Raw genomic sequence first — 18,362 nt, forward strand, 5'->3', positions numbered from 1 at the left:
GAGATCATGACCTGAGCCAAAGTTGGATGCCCAACTGATTGGACACTCAACCAGGTGCCCCAATATTATACTACTCTTGATGAAAATACGAACTTTAGTTTAGCCTGGTATCAAATTACTTAGCATTTTAATAAAAATATGAGAGTTGAATTGGTAGAATAAGGATAGCCAATTCAGAAAGATGGAATAAAAGAAAAACATAAAAGCGTGAAACACCACTGACAGCTCCACAGCTAAAGCAGTCCACTTCCCCAAACCCATAAGCCCTGTGTTCACCTTGTCAGCCACAGAGAACAGACAATCAAGGATTGTGTAACAGAAGCAGAGAGTAGAATGGGGGTTACCAGGGTGGGGAGGTAGGGGAAGTGGGGAGATGTTGGTCAAAGGGTACAAAGTTGCAGTTATGTGGGATGACTAAGTCTAGAGATGCAATGTATAACATTACGACTATAGTTAATAATACTGTATTGGATACTGAAATTTTTCTATGAGAATAGATTTCAGGTGCTCTGGAAACACACAAAGAAGGTGGATGATATGTTAATTAGCTTGACGGAAGCGATAATTTCACTATGTGTATGTATGTCAAATCATTATGCTGTACACCTTAAATGTATACAATTTTTATTTAAAAATGTATATATATAGGATGCACTTCATATGTCCTAAATCATGCAGTTTCAACAGTGTGATAACTTTCCCAAGGAGGTAACAACTGGTTTGTGTGTGTGTGTGTGTGTGTGTGTGCGTGTAGAATAGTAGTCTTTAGAGGATAAGCATATGCACAGTATATAAAAAGACGTAAAGTATATCTATGATACTAATTCTCATAAGATAGGGAGTAAATAGAAAAAATGTCTAAAAATGTTCCGTAGGGGGAGGATGATAATGAGAATAAATGGTTGAGAAATTGCCCTTGATGTTATCTTCATGATGTGTAGAGGAGATAATTTACTTCCATGTGAAACTACTTAAAGAATTTGATATTTATGTTAGCGCATTAACTAGGAAACAGCCACGATGGGATGAAGCCTGAATGGTAGCATGTTTAATAAATGATGGAAGAGCCTGAGGCAAACTGATAGGCTTCTCAATAGCCTTATTATAAATCTAACAAACCTGGGCTCAAATATGCTCTATTTTGGAAATAATGAAGTGGTAGGAAGTAAATCCCCTTTTGCTTATTTATAGAATCTTATGGACAGAATCTATAGTTTCCACATGTACAGTAGACATTGTCTAATCTGACCTCCACTAAATTTACTTGCCAGATTAACAGAGGTTCTCCATACTCTCTGTAATAATCTCTGGCTGAGGTCCATGGTCCAGGGTAAAAGGCTACTCACTATTATATTCCACACTTCTGTTCTCCCCAGCTGATTATATGCTCACTAAGAGTCAGCCTGGTTCATTCCCAAACCTGCTAATACCACTTGCGTTTATTACTATATTTAGTTTTTATTTAATGAAATAGCAGGGAAGCCTATGAAAGCAAAAAGAAAGAGGATTATTGTTTGCACAAACACCAAGTTGAATACATTAGAAAGAGCCAATAAAGGGAGTCTCAAATTTAAATTGAGAACAGTCAAAGTAGTTGTGTGCTTGATCCCAGCCATGTTCAAGTACAAGTACAGAAAATGTAGAGCTTTGGATTGAATTAGACTTGGGGTTTTTCCAGAGGAATATAAAGGAGGGAGAGAAGGCAGGTCTAGGGAGTTAGTGAGTCAGTGAGTATAGGAATGGATCTTGTCTTTAAGCTGGATAAGGAGGAAAATGAGAAGGGAGGAGAAAAAGGATGGCAGTCCTGGTCGACTGGAGGGGTTTGAGGTAATGGAATCATCCGAAATATTGGAGATTGTAATTGATTGGAGAATATAATGCTTGAAGTTGAGATCACGAGGGATGCAGTCAATGGTAATGACAAGATAGGATTGGTGGATGAAGTGTTGTAGAGGGCAACTCAATATGAGTGAATAAAAAGGTTATGGGATATCACATTATATTGGAAGGATGTTGAAATCACCAAGAATGACTTCAGGAATAAGGCTGGGGAGAGACAGTGAAATGGCTCAAGCAATAAAGAAGAAACATGCAATTCAGTAAGCGGCAAGTCAATAAGTGCCAGAGGTGCTCAGAGAACAGAGAACACTGTGGTCTGCTATGCTGGGCAAAGTGTTGTGAAGCAATGGGGTTAACCTGGGTGTTGACGGTTGAAAAGTCAGGTTGGGGTAGACAGAGAGGACCAGAAGGTCTTTCAGGTGTGGGTCATAGAATGAGCAAAGGACAAATGGCAGAAAAGAGCCTGGTGTATTTTTGAGGTCAGTGAGTTTACCGGGTGCGGTGGCTTCGGATTCAGAAAGTTTGGAATGCCGGACTGAGGATTTTTGTTTTTGTGCTTTTTGCTTTTTCTGCAGAAAAGTAACTATTGGTTGGCTATTGTCTTCTCTCTGAGTTCTGATCTTGACTGATGCTATCTTGTGAGCCAGAATTCATTCTTGCATTGAAGTTTAAGGTGGTGAGAAATTGCCTACGCTTGTAAACACAGGTGAATAGGCAAACATATTGAAACATAAAAGGGCAAATGGAAATAAGTTAGAGAGTTAGAAAACAAAAATTGAGCCTATGCCCAAGTTTACGTAGAGGCTACATTTGCAGAAGCTTGTGCCTTGTAAACCTCAGATTCTTTATCTTTGAACCCTGATCTTAGAGTTCTTTATCTTACGATGTCACTTCTTCACTTTTGTGATTTTTTTCCATAGAACTAAAAGTAAACTAAGTTAATTCTACCACCCCCACTTCCCTTTGACTTTCCATTCACTATTTTTATGAAGCACAATAACAATCTACTGATTTGAGAGGAGATATTATACCATACAGAGAATGTGTATGTGGAGACCGTCTGACCAGGGTCTTCTCTTCCTTTAGCTAGAACAACATTTAAAGCTAAGTTATCAGAAAGTTTCTAGGTGATATAAAATCAGAATAAGGTAATTTTTTTTAGTGACATCAGGCTATGCAATGCCCAATGATTTCTGTTACTCTTCACCACTTATTCCAATCGGGGTCCTGGGGGCAAAGAGATCGTGTACTCAAAGGTTTCGTTGAAGAGACTTTAACGAAGGGATTCTTTACAGGGGTGCAGGCAGCATAAAGGGTGCTAACAAAGATGATGAGGCACCCAGGGAACTAGCAATGTTGGGGTTCTGTTACTGTTCCTAGGCCTGAAGGGACACAGAGAGCAAGTGGTATTAGAGAACCCAGCACAAGTGTAGCCACAGGAAGGGTGGCCAACAAGAGCTGTGGCCACAAGCAGAGGATTGCAGCCCCTGCCCAAACCTCACCAGTTGGGGAAAGAGCAGACAGAATAAACACTCTGGTCTCACTTTCCCCACCCTCAGACTTCTCCAATATCTGGAACCCAAGTGGAATCCAGAAGGCAAGGGAGTTCAGATGATGCAGCGAAAGTGGCTAGCCTCTCAAGGTCCAGCAAAGAAGAGAAAAGTCAAGACTAGATCTGGAGAGGAAAAAAGAAGAACAACCAGCACTCTACTCTTTCAACTCTTCAATTCTCCAGAGTTTCATGTGTTTTCAGTTTCTCCCAAGAGCAACACTTTAAGATTCTGAAAAATTAGGGGCGCCTGAGTGGCTTAGTCGGTTGAGCATCGGGCTCTTGACTTCAGCTCAGGTCATGATCTCACAGTTTGTGAATTCGAGCCCCGCATTGGGCTCTGTGCTGACAGTGTAGAGCCTGCTTGGGATTCTCTCTCCCTCTCTTTCTGCCCCTTCCCTGCTTGCATACTTTCTCTAAATAAATAAACTAAAAAAAAAAAAAAAAAGATTCTGAAAAATTAAAAATATAAAAAAAATTATTTTTGTCATTAAATTAGGTTTAGGGTTTTAAAGAGGGATCAGTAAATAGAACATATTAGGAAATAGGCCAAGTGAATGGCAGGTGGAAGCCAAAATACCATGTTTGTGATTGCTTAAGTTATGTTGGAGGGAACAGCTTAGTGTGAGGACCCGTGAATCTACCAAGTGAGCCCAAAATTCATTGGTCTTCTCTGGCACCAAACCCTGTGGGGGAAAACCTGTTTCTGGAGGAAAGCAGAGAATGCCAGCTTCCTGTGGGCAATCTGCCTCCCTTTCCCAAAGGAAGAAGAGGAGGAAAGAGTAGGTCTACCCACCAGGGCAGCTGGAGGCTTCAAGTCTAGCATGTGCCTCTTGAGGCCAGCTCCTTCTCAAGAGGAAGATGGATGAGACTAGGCTGCACATGCCTACTTATTGTCCCCACATTTACCAGGCAGAGAATTTTCTCCACTGCCTGCCAGCAGGGTGAGTTAAGAATGTTGGAGGGAACTGCCTTTTGTTGACCACATTTTCTCATTAACCAGTTCATTCAACTTACACACAACTTTCAGGAACTGGGCACCCTAGAGATGCTGAGAATGCAAAGATGAATAGGATGTGATTTATCCCTGGAAGGTAATCAGAAGAGCAGCTAGCAGTTATTGAAGATGTACCTTAAGGCGGGATGTGTTTTTCGTTCATTTGTCGTGAAAGATTCATGGCCATCGTATCAGACTGATACCATTGCTAAATTTATTTTATAGATGAAGAAACGGAGGCATGGCAAGCTTTAGGGACTTGTTCCAAGTCACAGAAATTAGTAGAAGAGATGGGATTCAAATATAGGCCATTTGGTCCAGGAGCTAGTGTTCTTAACCCCTTTCCATGTCACAGGCCAGTGCTGGAGACAGGTCTGTGCACAACTAGTCACAGTGTCACGAATGAGGTAAGTGCTACTGGAGAGATGTACAATGTGCTAAGAGAGCAGAGGAAGGAGTGACTAAACAGGCCTGAGTGCATGACACCTGTGCAGTTTCCCTTGTCCATTGCCAGAAATTGACATAGTGGAGTCTTTTTAGGGCATGCTTTATTATTACTATCCATGGATTCAGATACAGAGCTCAATTTATGTTGTCCTTCTGCTTCTCCCAAGCACAACAGCACTTAAAATAATTTCTTCCTGACATCTTGGATCCCTTCCAAGGTTCTGTTCCAACTTTTGGACAAGGCAGAAACAGGAAGAGGATGTCCTAATGTTCCCTGACTAGAGATTTGAGTTGGAATTTGGAATAGTTTTGTGATTAAAATCATTGCTAAGACTCTATTGTCCTGCACTATACATATGTGTGTATGTATACACACACATAGTTTATATATAAACTATATATAGTTTATAAATCACTAAAATCTTCTGTAAGTTTGAATTTCTATACCTTTGTGTGTATCAACTATATTATATACAGTTTATAAATCACTAAAATCTTCTGTAAGATTGAATTTCTATACCTTTATACTTTATAAGTCTTATGTTACATGATGATGATTTTTTTTTTATAATGTGGGATTTTCTCACCTCAAACACTTTTTTTGGCTATGACTTTATCATAAGTTAGTAGTAACATATCACAAACTCTCCTAACAACACAAAACAAATTCACTTTTCTATATCATCACTCTAGGTAGGAATTATTTCAATTTGGCCCCTTTTAATGAATCATTTCACAGATTATCTTTAAGATATTGAACATCCATATCTTTGGTTTTTTTAATCATTTGATACTAGAGTAAATATCATTAAGTTTATATGACCAGACCGCACACTATAAACTGGTGCTGTTGTCTGCCTCTAAGAGATGGTCCATTCATGTCAGGATATTAAGTACATCCTGCATTTTGGTGTAAACACCAGGTGGGATTCTAATCCATTCAGCACAGAGCCCCTCACTCTTTCCTTCTTGATGAATGAAAATCTCTGGGAAGTCCCTGCTCAGGAATTCTCTATACCTTTTGAAGTCCATAATCTCACTCCAAAATGACTCAAGAAGAGGGCTGGGTCAATTCCCCCCAAGCCTCCTTTATTCACAGCCTATTTCTATTCTTCAGAAACTCACAGAAAAAAGCCCAGGTTAACATGTATCCCTTCTTGTACTAGGTTACTCTTTCAGGGTTGCAAGGTAGGAGAAATCCTCCCTCCTGTCCAAAGTTAAAATCGCCTGGGAGCTTTGTGCCCCTGACTCATTCCTACCTTATTTTCCTTCTAGGGCTGTCGAGAAGCCATTGTGAGACAAAGTGATCCTCACAACCATGGGATAACCTTTGGGTGAAAGTAGTCTTTGGTTTATAGAATAAATGATGACAATACTCAGAACCAACTAGAGCAGAGGAGTTTCCCAGGTGGGGGTACAGCCCTGCTTTCTGATCTGGCCAGACATCACCACACAAAGCGTACAGGTGCTGGGGCTCTACTCTCATGGCCTTTCCTTCCTTACCACTGGTGTACCATGCTGGCATGGGTGGTCTGACAAATGGGCCAGTTCTGGAGGGGGGCACAGTACAGTAGCTTTGCAGAAAAAGAGGCTGTGTCTTCTGATGATTTAACCATCACCAAAGGAGTAATATGAAAATTGACAATTGTAGAAAACCACAGGCTGCCTGTTGGTATTGGTTCTTCCCTCCCTCCCCCCCCCCCATAGTAACAGAATCCCTAACACTGGGATTCTGGGAACAGCCTTGAAAGCTCTGCTGCTCATATGACTAAGTTTCGGCCAATGGGATATAAGCAGAAGTGGTGTTATTTCTGGGTTACGCCCATTATGGGGAAGGGCAGGCCCTCTCTTTCTTCGACCTACTTTCTGGTTGGCTGGGATGTTGGTGTGAAGGTATCCATCCTGGACCACGTGGGTTCAAGGATGCAGAACTACACAATAGAAGGCATCTGGGCCCCTGAGCTTTGAGCTGCCATACCAGTCCTGGACTGCTTACTCCCAGACCGTTAGCTGAGAGAGGAAAAACCATCGATTGTGTTTAAACCACTATTATTTTGTGTCTCTGTCAAAGCAGTCAAGACTTGATCCTAAATCAGTGTGACTTTGGATTTCAGCAGAATAGAGTCAGTTTTAGTTGAGAACATTGCTTTGTTATTGCAATTCATCTGTTTCAACAGGTAGCGTGACTCTTCTCAGAGCTCTATAGCTTTCATGTAGGGTGTTGCCTTTTGGGGTGTACATAGAAAAAGAAAGCCCTGTGAAATTGGGCCTCTGCTAAAATAGAGTAGAGATCTGGAATTTTTATTTAGACTCAGAAATCCTGCCCAGAACTGTCACTTACTCCAAACGCTGCCATATTTCTCTGGCACTCCCCATGATTGATGTCTATAAGAGCAGGAGTACTTTCTCAGACACAACTATAGTGTTTAAATTTGTTGCTAGGACATCCATGGAATTTCCATATTCTATCCCAGGAAAGAAATCTAATTTTTCTTTGCTGCTACGTTCTTCTTTAGCCAGAAATACAAGGAAACCGCTGTTTGCTGTAGCGTTTTGGCAGAACTCTGAAGCGTGGCCTGGATCTGGGAACCCACGATCCAAGAATAAGGCACCATTTACGTACAAAATTATTGAATTTGGGTAGAAACTAGGCTCAGCTATGCTTGTGAAGCCACTGTCTTGCAGGGTCAAAAAGAGCTTATTTTTCAAGTAAGTGTGTTTCACTGTTTACTGGCGACTACCAAAATAATTATTTCCTGTGTGGGTCACTGGGAGTGAGGTAATTCCAAAGAAAATGTTCCATTGTGCTTACTGGGCTGGGCAGTGCTACAACTCCAGACATTCCCTTAAAGCAGCAGTAACCATGTTGAATGATAAAGTCTTGTTCATATACCCTTAGGAGGGAGATTCATTTTCTAATTAATATTTGCAGGACCTTGAAAGAGATGGCAAGTATAAATGTACACACACACACACACACACACACACACACACACACACAAGAACATATCTCTGGTGCCCTTATGCTGATTCATTTAAGTAGTTTTATAGATGTTTTACAAAGAGAATGTCTATATGAACCAAGATAATGCTCTCTACTCCTTTCTTTTTTAAAATTTATTTTTTATTTTTGAAAGAGAGAGCATAAGTAGGGGAGGGGAAGAGAGAGAGGGACAGAGGATCGATCCCAAGTAGGCTCCACTGATAGCAGAGAGCCTGACACGGGGCTTGAACCCGTGAACCATGAGATCATGACCTGAGCTGAAGTCAGATGCTCAACTGACAGAGCCACCCATGTAGCCCATCTGCTCCTTTCTATGTAAAAGTTGAAACTTACTTTGTAAAGTAGTTAATGGTTTACCTGTCTTGAGGGCATGCTTCATTTGCCTGTGTCTTCCTAGCCCACATTAACAGGCCCATCACTGAGTGCAATGCTCATTAGTCATCTGTGGATGAATGTATGGCTTGTAAAGGAAGTGAATTTCAGGGAGGGGACTACTATTCTAAAACTGATGTCCCTGGAACTATGACACTGAGATAAGAGAGTTTTTCAGAAGGAGTTCCTGGCCAGCTAGAATTGGCGTATTCCTAAGGCACCAAAATCTATGGTTCCAGAGATTAAACAATTCTGTACTTCCTACTACCATATTCCCCGGGTTGAGAGAAGTAAGGCATGGAATTATCCACACCAGTTGTTAGATACTGGCATAACAGGTACAGTGAACTGTGGCAGCCAGATCAATAGGTGATAGACAATCGAACTAGGCTGGATGGACTGCTACTAAATTTTTTGTTGAGTTCCTATTATGTGCTGAGATACAGAGGTGAAGAAGCCAGATGTGGTCCTTGCCCTTAAGAAGTTTAGCTTCTAATGGAAGAGATGGACAAAAGTACAAATATATAAAATAACTATAAACTGTGGGCATTTAAACAAGTAAGCTGGATATTGAGGTAGGGAAAAAAAGAAGTACCTAATTTAAATATGGGAGCCAGAAATGACTGTCAGGAGGAGAAGCAAGCCTCCAGAAGAGCCAAGGGGAAGAAGATTCCAGGAGAAAGCTCAAGTGAAGTCCTGCTGCCTAGAAGAAACTGGCGTTTCAGAGGATTAAAAACAACACTCATGGGTCTGCAGCAGAGGGAGGGAGGGAGGGAAGGAGTGTGCTCTAACTGACAGAAATTCTCCAAGCATTTTTTGATTTACTGTCAAGGACAGACTATCAAATGGAAGATGTGGAGTGCTTGCAGTGGTCAGGGGGCTTGATGTTATCATGCAGAGCAGGAGGTCTGAGCCTGAGTGTGGTCCTTTCACTGTATATTGAAAGTCTCAGCACTGTATGTCTCACCCTGTTGAGGGACAGTGAGTAGAATGGAATGTTGGAATTCATCTAAAATGCAGGAGAAAAACAAGCACAGGTGGAACGGTCGAGCTTGTGATTCTGGCCCAGTATCAGGCCCACATGAGAAAACCATGGTTGGGAGTGGCCATCTGTGCCTGGTCAGGCATGGAATTGGAGGCTGAAGAGCATACTGATACTGAGGTCTCTAATGTTATTCACACTTTCTGCTCCTTGACCTTTCAGGATGTAAGACATCTGGGATGTGTCCTTTATGAATGTCATTAAGATGCTGCCAGATTCCAGCTGAGGCTGAAGAGCATGTGTGTGTGTGTGTGTGTGCGCGCACTTGTGTGCACCCCACAGGTTGGTGGATGGGCTGCTGACGGCAGCCAGATGCACTGGCTTGTTCTGGGATTGTTAACCAGGAGTCTGATGTAATCTCAGGCAGGAGAGAAATTACATCTTCGTTTTCACTAACCCCTGAAACTTAGCATTGCAACAATATACTTAGGCCACAAATCACAGTAATTTTAGCAGTACTCATGACTTTGTCATCAGTAGAAATCACATGATTATGAGAGGGGTTTTTAGGCTTTCGGACCACCAATGGGTCCTTGACACAAAAAAGTTAAGAACTGTCAGATGTCAGGGACACAGTCTCGACAGTTGGATGTAATAGGAATGTTGGGGACAGAATGTCCACACGTCCTCTTGCATATCAAGCCATGTGAAGTAAGTACTAAGGCAAGACTTACTCATCAACCCCATGTTTGTGCAAATTCATACATATTTTTATTCAGCTTGTGGATCAATTCAGAGACTGAGTTTCTGAGAAATAAAAAGAGAGGGATTGATCAAGGGAGACTTAGAGAGAGAGAAAGAGAGAGAGGAGGGAAAGTGCCCACCATCTTGGGTACAAAGACTGCATTTCCATCAACGTTTCTTAAGTAGATGGCTGGAAAAAAGCAGACATAATCTTGCACCTCCGACCTCCTGGAGGAAGGCCATTCAGTCAGCCTGAGTCTTCCCCATTTCCTCAGGCTGTAGACCCAGGGTCCTCAGAGGTGACACCGCAAGAGTGCACAGTGCAGATTGTTAGCCAGTCTGCCACCTCCCCGGCTTGGCCACTCAACAGGTGCTATTTTTAGGAAGTCTAATTTCTCAGCAGGGACATAACACCAAAAGCCCTGAGAAGTCAGCCTGGTTTCCCAAAAGTCTGAGGTGGCACCCAGAGAGAAGAAATCCTTTCATGCCCCTCTGCTGAAATTAAAATATTTCTATTTCTGCACCCTGAGGCGATGGAGACAAAAAGGAAAAGGAGATGTTTGTTCACTTTTTCAGAGATTTCAGAAACCGGATTTAAAGCTTACGAGGCCATTCACTCACTCCCAGCCTCCGCCCTCCACCCCACAAACTGAATGATGGTTTCTGAACGTGCCTCTTCTGTTGATTCGTGGTCTAGTGGAAGCTCTTTCTAAAGGGACGGTTTAATGAGATGATGGTTTAATTGAGAAGAGCAAGGAATCAGAGAATTCAACTCTCCCAGGATCAGTCTCAGAGCAGCAACAGAGCGGTTCAGTTCTTTTCTGCTACTAGTAGTCTTCTCATCTGTAAAATGAACCAGTAGCCAGGGCTCCTCCCCATGGCTTCTATGAGATAATGTGTGTGAATTGAAAGGTGCCTGGTCAATGGTCACTAATCTGGAACTGCTTTCACTTCCGTTTCCCTAGATGAATGTGCCAATCTCAAAGAAGTGCCCTCCTTTTTAATTAATGCTAGGTATTAGATTATGATCTAGGCCTATTTCCTATCACCTCTTTCCTTTTCGCCCTACAAATTATCCCATCTTACCTCTTCAGTCTTTCTGCAGTATCTTCCTTGCTGGATCATGAAAACATGCTTACCTCTCTGTATCTTCTACCTTAAACAGACCCTCCTCCTGACCTCACATCTCCCTCTGGCTCCTGCTGCCTCCTGTCCGCATGATTGGGACCCATCTGCCTGCAGAGAACAGTGTTCTGCTCTGGCCCCAGTGATAGCTTAGTGGTAAAGACTCTGCTCCTGTAGGTGGGGTCTCTGGTTTTCTAGCAATGACCTAACTTGGCGGGGTGGGGGTGGGGGGGTAAGTCTGCCTAATTCTGGGGAGCCTGTTGTAGCTGCCCATCTTAGCCACATTCTTACCAGTGATATTTGCGTCTTCACCAAAGCCTGACTCCTTTGTCTTTTTCAGTCTTACTTGATTTAAAACCGTATTAGCAAGTAGAAGGGAATAATTTGTTAACCTCCTCCAACCCCAACAATGTAAAAATGCCAAGATTTAAGGGACAGATGGGGGAAGAGTAGCCTGCAATCTGATCTGTGTTCATGGCTTTACTATAATCCCAGTCAGGGAGCCACAGAGAGCCATTCCTATCCTTCCCCTGGCCCTTCCCATGCTCCTACTGAAATCCTGGTCACCACCGTGATTCAGGCAGCTGATATCAATCAGTTGGAACTGATGTAAGAAATTAAACCTATCTGACAGCCTGGATCTAGCATGCTTATGTTCCCAAACCTATGTCAGCAGCCCAGACCTGCATGCTGACCCATATTGTTCTCAGTGCAAAGAGCAAACTTCTTACCATGGCATGACTGCCCTGAATGCCTGTCACCTCTCTTGCCTTTCCACAGTGTTCTTTCTGCTCCAGCCACACTGAGCTTCTTATGGTTCCTTAAACAAGCCATGAACTTTCAGGGTTTTTCCTAGAAGGAAGTTCCCATTCTTCTCCATTGCTGATTGGGCCAATTTTGCTTATCCTCCAAACTGTAGCATCCCTGCCCAGAGAATTTTCTCTAAGCAAGTTAGGGGCTTCTTCTTCAGTGTTTCTTCCAGACTTGAGTCTCACCTGGACTCTCAGCATGTAGAACAAGGCCTTCTCTATTGTGGGCACCAAACATGGGTTTATTGGGTGAACACGTGCCTTTTCAAGGTCACTACAGACTTCCTAGTGTTGTTTGTTCTGTTTTGAAGCCCACTAAATAATTCCCATTTCTGTACAAAAGTCCTATTTGGCATAGCAAAGCTGGATAAACTTCACACAATGAACAGCAGCATGAGAAATCAGAATCATTTAGGTTCTTGACATGGATGAGATTTCCCTATGTTTCTAATATTGATTCTGGCCCCTCAATGAAGAGAATGATGAGTTAGCTTTTAGTCACTTCAAATCTGAGCAGCCTAATATATCTATGTATCTATATCATCTATATCTATATCTAATCACCTATCATATAACAGAAACTAAACAAACCAGTTTAGTTTGAAATTTTCCTCAAGACCGTGTATGAAAGACATACACACTATGGTGTAAATGGATGTTTCTGGATGGATTCTTCCTTTTTTTTTTTTAAGTTTATTTATTTATTTATTTTGAGAGAGAGAAAGTGTGAGTTGGGGAGGGGCAGGGAGAGAGAATCCCAAGCAGGCTCTGCACTGAGTGCAGAGCCCGATGTGGGGCTTGAATTCCTGAACCGTGAGATCATGACCCAAGTTGAAGTTGGACGCTTAATTGACCGAGCCACCCAGGTGACTTGGATGGATTCATAAATACTACATTTGTCTGGACCTTGCCTCAGACCATAGCCTTGCTCTAAACAATTCTATATATTACTCAGTGCTACCAAGAGAAGTGTAGTCACCATCTGTCACCATATAACATTCTTGATCCCTTACTGTTGGGCTTCTTGTTATAGTCTTTTCTTCTCATGTTTCCTTTTTCCCTTCCATAATTTCTAGGAGAAAACATAAAATCTTCATTTTTATCATCAGTACATATGGAAGGTTAGTAAATGTGTGTGAGTGTATAAGATGTGGGGGTATAGTGACTTAGAAGGGAAAATCCTGCTTTTTCTAAAACTTAAAGGAAAAAATAGAACTTAAAAACTTGGAGTTCTTTTAGCTTATTTCTATATCTGGCACATAGGAAATACTTAATAAACATTTGCTACAATTGTTCTTTTAATTTTAATATTATTAGTATAATAGGATCCAGTACTTGAAAGCAGGTTGTTTTTACACCAAAGCATGTGTAGGGAATATACTCTCCTGGCCCTACACTCTCCATAGGAAGTAGAGATTGTATATATTCTCTGGAGTTCATCCAAGCTACTTTTGGGACAAACAGGATCATGTATTTGGAACAGAGGTCAACAGCTGCTACTCCTCTGTGGCATTCCGGAGATGTGGACAGATGTATTCAGATTGACCTTCCCTATTCTGTGAGTGTGGGAACCAGTGGGAAGGGGTAGGGGGAGGGGAGATACTGTAGCAGGGAGGGTGGGAAGGTTCCCTTGGGGCCCAGTAATATGAGAGACCACTGAAAATAATGTTGAAGTGAATAGCTCTATTTCCTGGAGTTTCTGGGCTAAAAACACGTTAGGGGGATGAAGGCCCTTAAATTTTTTCTAAAATGAGGAAAACCAGGCATGACAGTTTTCCCAAGGCCAGGACAAGAGTGCACTTCCTGAAGAGGTCAGAGGTTTCCTCCTTACCATTCCACTGATTGCACAGTAGGGAATAGAAGAGGGTCAAAACAGGTTTAATACAAGATGTGGAGTGAAATACATTCCTTACTTTGCTCTCCCAACCCCAGTCATATTTAATTAACATTCCTGTTACCAGGAAATATCCAAATATCCCAGTGGCTTCAAAAACTTAAAAATTCAGCCTGACTCAAGGTCCTTGGTACCTTTATGTAATGCCAGAAATAAGGCAGACAGCTGGTCTTCTATAAGACTGAAAGAATGTGGCTTCATGAGGCTGTTAGATTTTCTGAATAATAGGATTTGAGAAAAGCACAGTAGACTTCCCTCCTAATAATACCTTTAGGTCCTAAAACCTGTAAATTTACATGGTCGTAATGGGTTAGCCAGAATCTGGTTGTTGGTAATCTTTCTCAATCTTTCATGATGGTGATCGATATTTTCTGTACTCGCCACTCTTCTTTTTCCCCCAGATTACCAAGTGAATGAACCTGTTTTCATGAAAACACCTTTTCCTAAAGCTGAGATTAGCATTGCCTAAGCTCACCATGTATCTTTGCTGATGGGACACAGATTCCTGGTCTCGTCAGGGTGGATTCCTTTACTGACGATGTCAAAACTCTACACACATTATTTCTTCCTCTCGACTGGGTCAGCAGAAAAGTAATGAGAACCACACACTCCTGATTGAAGAAAGACTTTGCAAGTCACAGAGAATTGTCACTGAATCTTTTTTTTTTAGGTATAATTAACATACAATGTTATATTAGTTTCAGGTGTACAATATACTGATTCAACAATTTTATGTATTAGTGCTACCAAGATAAGTGTAGTCACCATTGTCACCATATAACATCATTATTGTACTATTGACTATATTCTTTATGCTGTGCTTTTCATCTCTGTGACTTATTTATTTTATAACTGGAAGTTCGTATGTCTTAATCTCCTTTATCTATTCATTCATCTCCATTCACCTCCCTTTGGGCAATTACCAGTTTGTTCTTCCTGTTTAAGAGTCTTTTTGTCTCTTTCTTTGCTTCTTTATGAAGTTGGTGCTAAAGGTCAGATGTGCCTATAAAAAGATACATTTTTCTCTAAAATCCTTGCTCCTAAACACTGCACTATCAATTACATATTCAAGCTGCTGTTGACCAGGGTTATGTCTGCTTCTACCATGATGTATGGATCCAGACCAAATGGAGCTTATCCCTGGTTTGCTACTTACTGTGTGATTGTGGGTAAATTACTTAAATTCTCTAAGTTTCTGCTTCCTTATCTATAAAATGGAGATATTAATAGTACCCACCTACTAGGGTTGTTGTGGAGATTAGATGAGATAATGTATGTGTAATGCTTAGCTACTAGCAGGAAGTCTCCAGGAAATGTTAGCTCCAGCTTTTTTTATTTTTTTAAATGTTTATTTTTGAAAGAGAGAGAGAGAGAAAGAGAGAGAGAGGGAGAGAGAGAGAAAGCTGGTGAGGGGCAGAGAGAGGGAAACAAGGAATCCAAAGCAGGCTCCAGGCTCTGAGCTGTCAGCACAGAGCCCGATGCAGGGCTTCAACTCACGGACCATGAGATCATGACCTGAACTGAAGTCGGATGCTCAACTGAGTCACCCAGGCACCCCTGTTAGCTCCAGCTTTTACCACTTGGAGTGGTAGACCTGCCTCTCTAAGTGCTCAAAAGGTTTTTAGGTAGTTGGTTTCGGCTATTTTTTACCATATTTTTCATGTAATCCTTGATAAAACCTCCTAGATGGTTCTTGCAAAAAGATCTTTTTGTAATAGCTGTTTACTCAGTGGGATTAGTCAACAAATAAGGCAGTTATTTTTTTGTTTTTCCTTTTTTTAGGCGTAATGTTTTTCAAGATTTGGTCCTGCTGGCTTGTGCTAACATGCATGACTTTCTTAATGTCATTGTTGTCTATTTTTTTTAAGTTTTTCATACCAACAGCTGAGGTGATAGTACACAGATCAGAGAGAAAATCTCAGGCTTCATTATTTTCCCACAATCACCATGTGAGCATTTGAACCTCTGTAAGTCAGAGTTTTGGGGAGAATTAGAAACTAAAATGAAAGGCAAGTTTCTTGCTGGAATTTAGATCAAAGAAGATAATATCCTGGTAGGCTTGCTCTATATGAGTTAGAGAGAGCCACAGGGCTTCTCATCGTTGTTTGGGTTGACAACTATAATTCTTTATATTCTTCAGTAATACTTTGTAGTTTATACTGGTATATGTTACTATTAAAGCATTGTGCATCAAGGAAGAATACTATGCTAATTTCTTTTTTTAAACATTATTATTTTTTTTAATGTTTTTTTTTTTTTTTAATTTTTGAGAGAGAGAGAGACAATGAGAGAGAGAGAGAGAGAGAGGGAAGGGGAGACAAAGGATCTGAAGGACTGGCCCTATGCTGAGAGCATAGAGCCTGATGTGGGGCTTGGGCTCATGAACCCTGAGATTATGACCTAATCATGACCAAATCGTGATCTGAGCTGGAGTTGGAGGCTTAACCACTGAACCACCCAGGCGCCCCTATGCTCATTTCTAAAATAAGAGTTCTGGTGGCGTTCATGCTATGAAGTAAAATCAATCCACATAAATATACCGAACATACATTCAATGGTCCATTTTGGTTGATCCAACAAACATCTATTCAGCCTATTATAAATGTGGTGAAGTGGAGATTCATGAAATCTGATTTCTATCCTGATGGTGGGAAGAGTTACACATTATGTGAGATATAAGCAGCTTATTGAGTGAGGTATTTTCATCTCCATTTTACACATGAGGAATTCAGACTGTGAATTTTTAGGATTGTGTAGCTACAAAGTGGCCCAACTGAGGTATTTGACCCCTAAACTCACAGGACTTCAAATCTTAGCCATTGGAATTCAAGATGTGTGATTTTCTCCCTATTCCTACCATTTCTCCAATACCAGCTGAATGTCTTACAGTTCAATTCAGTTCTGACACTGTTTAGTTAGTGTCAGATCCTACAAATTAAGGACTCAGTCCCAGGAGACTTCCTTCACTTCAGATGCCAATTCCAAGTCTCAAGTTGTCCATTTGTACTTCTGTCTGGCTTGCCTATAAACTGGGTTTCTACGACTCCTTACTTAGGGTCAATAATTTGCTAGAACAGCTCACAGAACTCAGGAAAACACTTACTTACCAGTTTATTATGTAATAAAGGATATGACAGAGGATGCAAATGAATAGCCAGATGAAGAGATATATAAGGTGAGGCCTGGATTCTAAGTTCTGGAGATTCTGTCTCTGTGGATTTAGGGTGCATCACCCTCCTTGCTTGTGATATGTTTACCAGCTCCGAAGCTCCTTGAACCCTGAATTTCAGGGATATTTACAAAGGCTTCATCATATATGCATAACCAGTCATTAACTCAATCTCTAACTGTTCTTCCCTCCCCAGAGGATAGGGGCTAAGCTTCTAATCATAGCTTGATCTTTCTGGTGAACTGCCCCCATCCTAAAACTATCCAGGAACCTACCAAAAGTTGCCTCCTTAGAATATAAGATGCTCCTATCACCCAGGAAATTCCACAGGATTTAGGAGCTGTGTGTCAGAAACTAGGGTCAACGACCCAAATATTAAAACAGAAGATGCTCCTAGCAACTTCATTGATTAGGAAATCACAAGAGTTTTAGGAGCTATTGCCAGGAGCCAAGGACAAAGACCAAAATATATATTACATCACAATCTTACATGCTCTGAGATTCTTTTCTTCCCCCCAGGCTCTTACCCCTAGCCTTAGTTCCTATTAGGTTTCAAATAGCCTATAGAATTTGGAAACTTGTATTATATTTTTTTCTACAAGCCATGTAGTTGGGACTTCAGTATACTTGTTGATTGAGTAAGGTCATTTGTTTCATCATGTTGCATATGTCCTTGCATTTCAAGAGCATGTGCGGATTTAAGGAATCTGGAGTTTCTCCAGAAAAGTACATGTGCTGTTTTATGAAACACAGTTGGATTTATATATCCCCAGTGCCGTCTTGGCCCACTAGCTCCTTTCCTCTCCATACTCCAGTCACACAGGCTCTAATAAGACATCTTCCTAAATATGCCTTGCAATGGAAACGTAACATGCATTCCCTATTCTTTGGTCCTGAAGGAATTTACAACACTGGGGAGGGTTGAAAGCAGGGAGTCAGTAAAGTGCCGTGGTTAAGGAATAGCGGTTCAAGTTTGAAAGATCTAGTTTCGAATCCTGGCTGCACTGCTTCCTGACACTTCCTAACCCTCTCTCAGGGTCAGTCTTCTCATCTGTGTAATGGGGATAATAATAGCCTCTTCCTTATAGTTTGTGTGAGTATTGAATGAGATCAGGCATGTAAGCTGCTTGGTACGTTAGCGCTTGCTACTATTATTGGAAATGCGCTAGAGTCTCAGTACTGTACCCATGTACTGCAATTGGGTCCCTTATTTGACCTCTATCATTTCTACTTCTTAGTATATGTGAATGCTTTTGAATTTCAGGAGGAAATGTGAAAGGATTCTAATAAAATGATTTACTTTTTTTGTGTGATACATGTTGAAAACAAGAAGTCAAAGTTTGTGTTTCTTTTTATTCTAAAGAATGAAAACCAAATAAAGTTGGTCAAGTAATAAAATCAAGTACATTTAATTACTTGATTAAGTCATCT

This window comes from Leopardus geoffroyi, chromosome C1 (genome assembly GCF_018350155.1).
Source record: "Leopardus geoffroyi isolate Oge1 chromosome C1, O.geoffroyi_Oge1_pat1.0, whole genome shotgun sequence".
Taxonomy (NCBI): domain Eukaryota; kingdom Metazoa; phylum Chordata; class Mammalia; order Carnivora; family Felidae; genus Leopardus; species Leopardus geoffroyi.